The sequence below is a fragment of the Lissotriton helveticus genome, chromosome 3_1 (assembly GCF_964261635.1).
Source record: "Lissotriton helveticus chromosome 3_1, aLisHel1.1, whole genome shotgun sequence".
In the NCBI taxonomy this organism is placed as follows: Eukaryota; Metazoa; Chordata; class Amphibia; order Caudata; family Salamandridae; genus Lissotriton; species Lissotriton helveticus.
Window position 1 is genome coordinate 997,652,000 of NC_136061.1, and position 12,952 is coordinate 997,664,951.

Here is a 12,952-nt window from a genome sequence, read left to right on the forward strand (position 1 = left end):
TGTTGTCCTTTCTTTAGCAACGTTCTCAGGGGTTCTACAATTTGAGCATAGTTCATACAAATCTCACATAATATTCAGCTAGCTCCCAAAAAAAACAAAGGGTATCTTTGTCTGATGGAGCTTTTGGTTCTTTAAGTGCTCTGACAACAGAACATTTAGGAGTAATACCTTTGTCAGACACTGTATGACCTAGATAGTCTAATTCAATAACCTCAAATTTGCACTTATCAGCTCTAACTGTCATATCATGGTTCCCTAGAATAGACAGTACTTGTTTTAACAATTCAACGTGTTCAATAGAATCTTTGAAAAAAATTAATATATCGTCCAAGTATGTTTGAATGCCCTTAAAAATGCTAGCTGAAGACGCCAACCCAAAGGGAAGTATCAGGAACCTGTAAGCACCGAAAGGTGTAACAAATGTAGTTAACTCCTGAGACTACTCAGTTAGTGGAATCTGATGGTATGCAGATTTTAGGTCGATTAAAGAAAACTATCTAGCCCCCCCCTAAATTTGCCAATAGATCATGTATCTTAGGAAGGGGGTGGCAGTCTACCACAATGTTCTTGTGAAGCCCCCTCAAATCCGCACATAACCTAATTTCTTCAGTTTTTTTCTCGAGCAACCACAATGGGGGCCACCCATTGTGAAGATTCCGTAGGTTGTATGATATTTTGTGAGCACAAATCTTCAAGCATGGTTTTCCGCTCTTCCCGTGCACTCAAGGGGACGGGTCTGACCTTATGCACCACCGGAATTGCGTTAGGAACCAACCTAATTTTGTTCATATTTGATCGCTGCAAACAGACTTAAATTCGGATAATAAACTCTTTAAATCTGAAGACAGATCATCTAGGCTGCATACAGGCATATCCTTAACTTTTATAGGGTTTACATCACCTGGAACTAAGTACAAGCCCAAACGGGCTAGATCCTTCCATCCTACTAATTTTTTTCCCTCAATTGCTACATAGACTTTTGTCATAATTTTTCTTTCCAAAATTACAACATCAGCCATACAAAAATCTCGCCAAAGGCCTTTGGATTAACATCAGTTTTTAACAAAGACACTTTATCTCCCCACTGCTCCAAAAAATAAGTGTCTCAAAGTATTGTTATTGGAGATCCTGAGTCTGCCATAACGTTGGTTTCTTTACCGTCGATTAATGCTGTACATAATGGGCCCTTAATCTCTAAAGGGTCTTTTGTATAGTCAGCAGTTAAAAGTAAATTGTCTAAAGACTCTGTGCACTGGTCCGTTTCGATGTCCAAACTTCAAACCGAAACTGATTTCTTACGACCTCTGCAGAGCTTTTGAAAATGACCCATTCTTTTACAAATAGCACAGTGTCTTCCTAAAGCAGGACATCCCTGAAAATTTCCGATATTTGTTTTCGATCCACATCAGTAGCAATATGATTGACTACTTTTTTGTACAGGCTTTGACATTTTTCCTTTTGAGTCAATAGAGTATAATTCATCTTCGTAACTCTCTTCCAACTCAGAAATTTAATTAACATTGGATGTAAATTGATACTTGTATAGCGCACTACTCACTCGCAAGGGTCTCAAGGCGCTTGTACGAATAACGCTGTCGAACCCATCCTGGCTTTCCCTGTGAGGTGTCCACTCCTGGGCACCCCCAGGGTGAAGGCAAGGCATCCTTAGCGTTGTGGAGGCCGTTGTGGAGATTAAGCAAGGTATTGCCCAGAGTTGCAGAGTGGGACTCCATGATTGGAAATAGGCACCTAGGCGAGAATTATCAGGTCCGTGGAATTTTTGAGCTCAAGACCCGTCGAGGCGGAGAATTGAACCCTGGTCCCGTGCTAGTCCTCTGCATCAGGGTCTGCCGCTCTAACCATTGAGCCATACTTCTCCTTCTGGTTTACTTTGCATAACCTTAGTAGAAATTGTAGAGCGTTCTATACTTAAAGCCATGTCAATGACTTCAGAAAGCGAGGGATTCTTGCAACTTAAAATTCTTTCTTTAATGTTTTGTGATGCGCAATTAAACACAAACTGGTTGCTTCTACCACCAAACAGTTCAAGTTTCTTCACCAGATACACTGGAGTGTTATGGTGCAGGGCCTTGTGTGTCAATGCGGGCATCTTCAGCTGGTATTTTGCTTCCAGTGAGACCTAAGTCAACAGTTTTAGAACTGGAGTAATATTGTTGAATCTTCTGGATCTGGTGCCAAGAGATCACTGGTAAACATGGCCCTTGTGTCTGAGGACTGCTTACTATTGGCGGTCCAAGACTGTTTGTCAGTGCCCCGAATGATTGCCACTGGCGCCCATTGTGGGGTCTGCAGCATGTGCTGGACTTGTTCTAGGCAGGGCCTGTTTCCCGAGCTGCACCTAAATCACACCAACCTCTAGAGCAAGGATGGGATCAGAAAGAGGGGTGCCACAAGTTTTTTCTCAGTGTCTCTTCAGACAGTTTAGCTGCTGCTGCTCACACTGTTTACGTAAATATCTTTTTAATATTCTCTTTTGTTTATCCAAATAGTGTTAACCCTAGTTAGCCTATTAGCAGTAAGAATCTGCCATTTGTGTTTGAAAGGCTGCTTCTGCCCTCTCATCCACTTTTCTGTTTAACACTTAACTGCAAAGGCAGAAAGTATGTATAGCAAAACAGCCTGGGGTACTGCATGAGCTGTGCTGAGCTTATACATTTAGAGGCGAACCGAGTGTTGGACTTCCAGTACTTTGCAGATTGCAGTGCTTCCACGTTGGCATCTATCCATGGCAAACTTGCGGAGTACGAATAGACAGCACATACGGAAACTCATTTGGGAAAGAGGCCCACGCTCGGCGATATGGTGAGGGTGACCGGGCAGGTAAGACAATAGCCAACTTTTTACGCAAACCAACAAGCGATTTCATAGTTGAACTGTAGGATAACCAACTTAACTGTTGTGAACGTATCTAGGACCCTATTTAAATATTCCCGATTTATGCCCTCATGTGGTTATAACAAATCATATCCTTATAAAGGCATAAGAATCATATCCATATTTAGTCATAGCCAATGCAGTCCAAATACGGCAAGGCTACTCCCATAGACTCCTAGAAAGTACAACGCGTTCCTAAAACAAATCAAGCCTCCAGCAGCCCGGGAATTCCCCCTGCTTCTGTTTTGATTTGTCCAAGAACTCCTGGAGTCCTGAAAGAACTGCGAGTTCTTAGTGACGTCTTATGTCCAACCTTACGTCAAACTCGGCACCTTCCAGGTATAAATATACTAGCATCTGCCTTAGCAAACACACGGTGGTTTGGAGCAGATCAGCTATCTACTTCCCCGACGCCCTGTTGTAACGAGTGCCGAAGGAAGCCGACCCTCCCATTGATGCACTGAGAGAGACGCTGCCTTTTCTCCTGCCGAGAAATCCAGCTCCAGTGTTTCCAGTCACCCTTGCGGGTTGCTGGGAGATCAAGTCCTGAGAAAGAGATACAAGACCTCCTTCATTCTATGAACCAAGGTACGGAGCTGATTAGACCCTTAAAGAATTCTTGATTCAGATTCTTGGCAAAAACTATCTTAACTCAAACTACATCTCACTTACTCCTTCCCACGTACTAGGCTTAGGTTAGGTACACCGGGGTAGGCGTATTTTAGAAACACCAGTTGAGTACGTTTAGTCAACTTTTATCATTGTATGTATTTTATCCGTTTTAAGTATCTTATGGCTTAGAAACCATATCAATGCTTTTACAGTATTATTTCATAATACTCCTTTTACTGTATGCACTTTACTTTATGACAAGTATTGCAATTGTGGCAATTAACTTCTCTTGCATGCGAAAGAAGACTGCTCAATAAATAACCACTTTTATTGAAAACGCCCGTCTCTCTATTTCTCTGCACTCCTGGCGAAACTAAGCATGTACGATTGACTGAGTGAAATAGTTATCTATTGTTTCCGCGACTCTGGAGATATACTCCTTATTCTGGAGGGAACAAAGTTGTCATGTTTATGCGGTTGTCAGAAACTAATCCCTTCCTGTCTATTCAGGAAAGTTAACTCCTTCCTGTTCACTCGAGAAAGTTTCTAGTGACCTCTGAGCTAGCTGGCATTCATAATTAAGTCTAACATATTCAGTAGAAACCTAGTCGACCTCAGTCCTACGTCTAAACTATCGTTTATGTTATTCCAATGCACAGAGCCTATTGGGAACATAGGAACTACACTACATAACGAGCATGTTGGTACTGTGGCCTTATAGAGAGAGATTACCATATTTTTCTTCACCCTTTACACAACCGAGCAGCCTGCCAATTTCCTCCAGACCTTACCTCCTATTTCGATTCAGTGCAGTTGCTGTGGCGTGATGAGGTCATAGGCGATTCTTTGACAAGCCCTTTTCAGCGGAAGAGGCTGTCCTGGTTATCAATGCAATGCCTGGAGACAGGCTCCTGACCTACATGCCTCACTGCTGCCTTCTATAAAGAGTATTCCGGCACCCTGGCCCGCATTTTCTACATTTCTTTATTTGTTCATTAACCTGCCACTTACCCTGCCATTGTATTTCTACCAACAACTTCGCTCGTGCCTCTTATCCCTACGTTGGCTAATGGACAGCCTCAAATCACATGAGAGATAATGACGCTCCTTTTCAAGCAGGGCGGGCTTCGGGCTCCAGATATAGATTAGTATTACTATGGCACCCAGGCACAGTTTGTAGTCTATTGGCTTTACCCTACACAGTGGCTTGTATGGTGTGGGCATAGAACAAGCTCTGACGGCAGGCACAACTGGAATGCCTATTTGCCCCTTGAGTGCCACTTATTTGACACCCCTCCTTTCTTATTAATGTTGACGCTAGAACCCGCAACAGGCTGCACAATCTACAACTGACTTCCATGGGTGCGGTGAACCCAGATGACACCTTCTTCGCAACACAACAGGCTCTGCAGGGACCCAATGTGGCCCTTTTAGACATGTTCACATATTACCAACTGCAAGCCGCAGTCCAAACTATTCATGAATCTTGCCCACTGACTCCACCTACATTTCAGGTCCTGGAGGCGACTCTTACAAACCCTTCCCCATGCAGGCTGATCACAAGACTTTATGCTGTGATGCAGGCGACTGCGCTGGTGCGTGTTCCTGCGAGCCAGCAGACGTGGGACCCAGATCTGGCGACCCCCTTCTGTGACAACTAGTGGAAGTACTGTTGCGCTCAATCCTGCGCTCTCTCTCCCAATTACAGACTGCGATTAGTGCATTTGAAATATCTACATAGATTATACCGCACCCCCAGAAAAGATGTACAGAATGAGTTTGATTGATGATGAGTGCTGTGCTGCTGCTTGCGCTGACTTCCTACATCTTGAGTGGGACTGCCCTGGAGTGCAGCACTTCTGCATATATATATTTTAAGCTCTTTTGGAAATTACTGGGTACTCACCTGAGCGCTCACCGTGCAAAGCACTCTTAGGTTATCTCTAAGACATCCCCCGAACGTGTGTAAATTGACAGCTCTTCTTTTTTTATTAGCAAAGCTCCAAGTGGAGATACATCGGGGTTGGCGCCCAATGCCACAGAGAGATTGATGGTTTAGGGATGCAGCTTAGTGCCAGGAACAATTGACTGCCTACTGGGAGTTGATGCCAGCAAAATATCGTCCCAATGATATATGGTCACCCTTTGAATTGTACCTCAGCGCCCGGACTGGTGTGGAAGAACCTATAGCTGTCATTGGGGTGACCGAGGTATTGGACCCTCCTACTGCTGTGATTTAAGCTCATTAGACGTTTCAGTTCGACTTCAGAGCAATGCGTCTGCCATCATACATCAGAGTGCACGCCTTGAAGATCCCTTTGCAGAGTCTTGGCACTGTCTCCCTTGCTGAGTGGCTCTCGCCTCTATACTCTATTATTTCCCATTCCCCCCTCCAGTACAGTTAATGCAGATATTATTTGTTAGACACATTGTACTGAACATTTTGGGAACGTACTGGATTTCACACTGTTCGCTTATTGTTTGTCTGGAAACTTCAGTAAAAAGATTTTTGTTTAAATGAATATCCATTTAGAAACACATTAGACCAAAGCTAAAGTCTGTACATATATGATTTTTTTTACTTTAGCACACTACCGTAATATATAAAACATAAGAAACAGGCTCATGTAATTATCAGCATTAGCAATAAATAACCACAGGTCTTTGGCCACAGACCATTGGGAAGCAGGTTGATGGTGAGCACCAGCAAACATATGATAACTTCGAACTAAAGCATCCATGATTGCCAGACGCTATGGAAAACACAAATACTCAATAGTGAAATTTATAGTTGAAATCTCTTTTAGTCTCAACCTAAAGGGGACTATATGTGGTTCCCACATATGTTATTTCAAAAACACAATTTAACAAAGGCAAATAAAAAAAAGCACAAATAGGTTAAACTGTCAATATTGACATTGCGAATACATGGACTACGTCTAAAGACTTCATCCAAAATGAACTGCAGCCAACATGTGTTTCACAGCAATTTAAGCAGCTTCTTCAGGGCTAAAACGAAATAGATTTAATTTACATTTATTCAAACTTTTGACATGATTAATTATTATTTACATTATGGCATAACCAATAACACATAGTCATTATTGTAGTTCATTTCCACTGGTAAATAATATTCCATGTGACAGTTCCTCCTATATTCCTAGAGAAGCATATAGGAACATGATTAATCATTTCTATAGTTTCATTAGGTCTTGCCTAGGCAGTGCATGCGCTGTCTCGTTTGAGACATGTTGTATCTACTCTGTTGGGTTTCAACACGTCCCTCGCTTTTAATCAGTGTTTTGGTGTATCTTTAAACTCTGTGTCTTTTGAGTGATGAAACTGTCCCAAATGTCCAACCTTTGTTGATTTTGTTTCCGCCAATGGTGACTGGCCCTTTCACATGTTTCCCCTCTCCTGTGTCCATTTATGTTGCTTTCTCTCGACTCTTCTGTTAGTTTGTCTTGTTCTTTGAATTAGTCCTGTGCCATTTGTTCATCAGGAGAGCCGATGCTGAGACTTGATTCCGGGTCCCCAGTCCCAAAGATGGCAGCCGTGTGTGTTATGCCACATCCTGTCAGATCGCTAACATGAAAAGCAAACTTGTTTTGATGACAGTGTCCATTTTGGATGCCTTTCTCTCTTAAAAATTACAGTGCTGTTCTGCGTGGACGCATGAGGCATTTAAGCCCCTTCCACTCCCCCTTGTGCTCTCATCCCGGGCTAGTCCTGCACATCTAACCTGGGATTCTATAGGAATTCTATAACGCATATTAGCAAGCCCGTTATTGCCATTTTCTATGCAGTTTCCTGCCGATTAAATGCCGATAATTCTAACGAGGTTCCTTGCTAATATGCCCCTAGGTATTTAAGCAGCTGCAACTCCGCGGTCATTACCCTTTAGGAAACGCCAACGTGTCGATGGATGAACTTCTTGGACTCGGTCAGATGAGCCCTCAGAATAGAACTGCTTTCTAGCTCTAGTGCAGAGTAGATTCCTTTTGAAGACGATGAGTTTGTTGCTCTTTGTTTCTTCTTTGGGCAGCTGTGAAGTTGAAATGCTGCTAATCTTGGAAGATAGACGCTGTGTGAAACATGATATTTAAGACGATAGTGAGGGTATCCTCCTTGATTACCAACAGGTCAAGGCAGCTTTTGGTAAGAGTAACACACCGTTTCTCGCTCCAGTGTAGTGTAGATTACTGTTGAATGGGGTCTAAATGAGTCTTTGTTCTTGCATTGGGTATTTGTGATGAGGTTAGCTTTCTTTTTCCTTTTTTCCCTTTTTCAGTTTGGTGTTCAATTTAATTCCCTTTCACCTGGTGTTTTCTCTCTACATTTCCAATTGACAGACTAAACCTTGCACATAAAACTCCAAGCACTTTCGAACAAGGGATGAGATGTGATTGTCTTATACAACAGTTGTGATATGAAGCGCTTCTTTTAACCCCTTCGTTACCTGCCGTGTGCTGATGACGAGCTGAGCTCGTCATGTATCGCGGTAATTTTAACAATGCCGCATACAGCGGGAAAAGCCGCCGCACGCATGCGGTTAATAGATAAGCAGTCGGAACAATTGGTGGAGATTGTGGACTTTGAATGCTTCATAGGTTTTTTATGCATGATATATACTTTGTATGTATTACTATAGATACAGAGCCTGTCGATCGTGAATTTTGTAACAAGCCTACGAACCTTGTTGTTAATAATAAAAAGAAACGGATACATTTCAGTTGACCCATCATTTAACTCATGAGAAGAGAGAGAATAAGAAATATAATGGAAAATGCATTGCATGGTAAGCCAGGACAATGTTGTTATTTCTTTGCCAAAAAATCACATACTATCCGTTATATTTGGTGATGGATTAAGAAACAACATGTATATTTAACTGAGAGCTTAGCTGTGATTTAGGAGCGAATCGGAACCAATATTAGACCAAAAGAGGATATATTCTCTTCACTTCTTATAAGCTAATGATGTAAGGTGTCTTGAATTTCTTTTGATATATTTGTTGCTTTTCTTTGGGCAAACAGGAAACTTGTCAATGAATGTGTTAGTAATTTGTCAATTAAATCTATTTTGTTTCAGCCCTGAAGAAGTGGCTTAAATCCCCTACGAAACACGTGTTGGCTGAAGTTCATTATGAATGAATTTTTTACACATGTATTCCATGTATTTACAATGTCAATATTGACTATTCAAGCAATTTGTGCTTTTTTATTTGCCTTTATTAATTAGTGTTATTTGTGATCACATATGGGGGCCCATTAGGATGGCGGGCGGACTTTGTCCGTCTGCCATCCCGACGTAAAACGAGACCACCCTCCATAAGGGCGGCAGTCCCGTGGGGGCCATTAGGATGCGCCCGCCACACTGGCGGGCACATCCTGCATTTTTAACATTGCGGTGGGCGGTGCTAAAAGCACCGCTCGCCGCAATGCTAAAAATGCACATTGTGCACTTGAATGCACAACGTGACAGGCACCGTGTGGTGCCTGCCACGTTGTACAGTGAAGTGCAGGGGGGTACTATAGGCACGTACCCCCCATGTGCACCCCCCACCCCCGGAGTCCCTGGGGGCCCGCAACAGACACCGCCACCATATGAAACCCTTTTCCGCCGGAAAAGCGGCGGACGGTCTTTCTGTCCGCCGTGGTCGACCCCCGCAATAGTAATTTGGCGGGGGGAAATGGGTGACGGGCGGGTAAGGATGTCGGCGGATCACCACCGCTCGCATGACGGTGGCGATCCGCCCGACATCCTAATGGGGCCCAAAATAGTCTGAATCATGTTTAGAATAAAACATTTCACCTATAAATTACACTATTGAATATTTGTGTAATTTGTAGCGCCCAACAATCATGAAGGCTTTCGTTTGAATTTATTGGCAGATTGGGCAACTGGCGTTGTGTCTGCCAGCTTGTGCAGGGCCCTTTTATCTAATTGCCCAAATGCATTGTTTTATATGATAAGATAATTTTAGGATTTCGTTGACTAGAATAACTTCAACAATTGTCTGAAGGTTTGACCAAGGTGATCGGTTCAGGAGCTCTTTCTTAAACATGAGAGTTTTGTTCAACCAGATTGATTGTCTGCAGTTATTCTCCGATGCACTGGGCCATACATCTATATTATCAATATCTGCACAGGCCAAGCTTAATATTTTCCTTCATTTTAAACCCGAAAGTGTTCATAGATGGTAAAATAATTAACGTTTTTTTCTTTCCTATTGTGTCAAATCAATGTTGTGTCAGATTCAGGATACAGACTTGTGATACTTATTGTATATTTTAGTATTGATGCATCCACAGCATTTATTTCCATATATTTTATAAAATAATTCTTTGTGTTTTTCCACAGCCAATAAAAAAAAACTGGTAAACACTTTCTTGAAGAAACATGCAGGGAATGGTAGAAGAATTGCGGCTTTAAGAAATTAAACAACTGTTTGAACTCACTTGAATGCTATCTATTGGTTCTGATAAAGGTAGATTGAGTTATACCCAGACATCAATGACCTCGTTCCCAGTGATGGAGGAAATGTACAATTGGGAACATATGACTTTTTAATCCAGTTTCACACCAAGCACAATCACAGGTTTCAAGTAAATTGCTCTCAGTCCTGAATGTTTGCTCCTGCAAGTTTCCCCATATATTGAAAGGAGGAAATTCACGCACAATACAGAAAAGCATGCAAGATACAGTGTGGAAAAAAACAATTGCAAAAAGTTGCCACACGTTATTCCCAGATTATTCCCTATTGTACATTGCAAAACTTGAAATCAGGAGGACAAATCGGCCTGACACCATGTTGAAAAGAATTTCAGAAGGTGCGCTTTATACTTGATTTAACTGAAGGACAAAGAAGGAGACCTTAAGATTATCTCAAGTGCTGCAAAATATTGTATATAAAGGCCTTTTCATCTTGACCCTTGACAGGTCAAGTCAGCCTCAAGTCTGCCCACTCAAAGTGGATCAACTTTATATTTATTGCTCAATTCATACCTGACACAGTTACATATCAGTTTGCTGTCTCCCTCTCAGACTGTAGGGCCGAAATAGGGTTGCTCATCAGTACTGATGTATCATCCACGTATGCAATTATATTAATCTCAATACCACTGACATCTATTCCTTGAAAGAGTGGACTCTACCTACATTTTCAAGAGCTTTGATGGCAGTACAAGGGGCACAGCGCATTCCTGCATAGGGAAACGATGCAACTGAAAATAAGGCAGACATAAACTATCAACAATAATGCCACACATTTGGGAAATTGTAAAGAGTAGCAATGCATTTTCTTCCTTGGTAATTGTATCAACAGCCACAAAAAGGAAATGGCAGTGGTTGGGTGTAGAATGTGAAAGCGTCCATACTTGTAGCTCTATCCCAAATTTAGTGGTGTTCTAGCAAGCAGGCATACAAGCGGGGAAACAAAAACCCCCACTGGCAACAGTTTTGCAAGAATGTAGGCACTCAGACTTTTAAATATAAGCTAAAGTAAACTGTGCAGGATTAATAATATCATGAAAAAACGGTGAGCAATTGATTTTCATGAACATGGTTAAAAGATTCTTGTGAATGATACTCCAGGCAATGATTCTCAAAGTTTTTTTTTTCGAATAGCTACTTTATACTTCGGGCATAGGTTGCAAATTGCCCCCTACATCTCATTCCTGCTTGTCAAAACCTTTCTGTGAGTAGCTGTGTCTTAATACTGACTTGGGTGTGACTTACTCTTGGAGGAGTAAGAAATGCTTAATTATGGAAAACATTTATTTAAAATCGGACCCGAAGTTCATGTTCAATTCACACCTGTGGCAAAATAAGACACAACCTCTTAACAGGACCTTGTGAAACACACCCTTTGTTTCGAAATATCCCAACATTTTATAGTTTTATCTTTTACCATGTTTCTGTTCCAGCACATTAAATTGATGCTCTACTCTTTCAAGAGTTGCCCCTTCTTTTCCTGGATGTACTGTTTCCTAAACATTTATAAAATAAGCATACTTATTTTATGTTTCAATTAGTGAGGACAAAATGTTAAATAAATACCTCTCACCCGGTTGACGCTGTTTACACTATCGTAGCAACTCGTTGTGAAAAAAATACTTAGGTTAATAATTGATTACACTTATTAATGTTAAATTGAAGTATCAAGTTTAGGTGCACCCAGAGTTTAAAGTTCCACATACACAGAGCGTGAATAATGATTTCTCTTATGTCTGCTGTTATATTCCACACACTTACTGAGCGTTGTTTATGTGATAGTTTGTGTCGAGTATTTATTCTTGGGACAAGCTTATAAATGTTATGTCAGTACTTCTGCTTTTCTTCACGTGGGTCCCGTGGTCACTATACCACTGGATTCAAGCTAGCCTGGCTGATGAAGGGTGATGCCCTGAAACTGGACCCAGGAGGCGTGTTTCTGGTCCAGGGAGTACCTGGCTTGGCAGTTCGGGCTGGACTGTTCCCACAAGGAACAGGATCAAGCCTGATTTGCATATGGCTGGGTCCAAACTGTGGTGGTGTGGTGAGCAAAAGAATGATGGATTAAACCCAGATCCTTGCGACTGGGGGTGAATGTTTGCATTGCCCAGCATTCCGTCCGTCAATTGTTTCTTTTGCATATTAATGCTTTACAACCGCATTTTTGGTCTCGAATCATTGATGACATACCGCCTCCACAAACGGAGGGTGGGATGATGTAGTATTCCCGAAATGGAAGATGTCCAAGAGGGATTGCTACTACCACTTTGTGAATGTGAGCTCGGCCATTGGTAGGAAATTGCTGCGGTCCACAATGCCCTTTGCAAAATAGCAGTTTTTAATTATGGCTTGATGACTTGACAGTGTAGGGATCTGCCTGACCTATTGTAACTAAGAGGCTCATTACAATGGCAGAGGGACTGCCACCACCAGCCATGCGGTGGCGGGCCTTCCGCCATCTGAAAGCAGTTTTCCCCCTGCCAGATTATGATGGCGGGGGAATCCTCAGCGAAGTGTGGAGGACACAAAGACCATCCGCCACGGTTCAGCAAGGCAGTTCTTTTCCCCCCGCCTTGCGGAACCAAAGCATAGGGCAGCATTGTGGCTTTGCCTCGCAGGCACCGCCGCAGGGATTAGGATATCCCTTTCTGCCTATCTTTTCGAGGCGGTCTTCCCATCGCGAAAAGACAGGCAGAAATGGATTCGGGGGACTGTAGCGGACGTTGGGGGGATGGGGGGTGCACCATAGGTACCCCCCTACATTTCACTGCACCAAGTGGCAGGCACAGTGTGGTGCCTGCCACGTAGTGCAGTGAAATGCAACACATCCGATATTAACATCGCGATGGGTGCTGCTGTCAGCAGCACCTGCCGCATAGTTAAAATGAAGAATGCGACCGCAATGGTGGCAGTCACATCCTAATTTGTGTTGCGGTACCACTGCAGCATG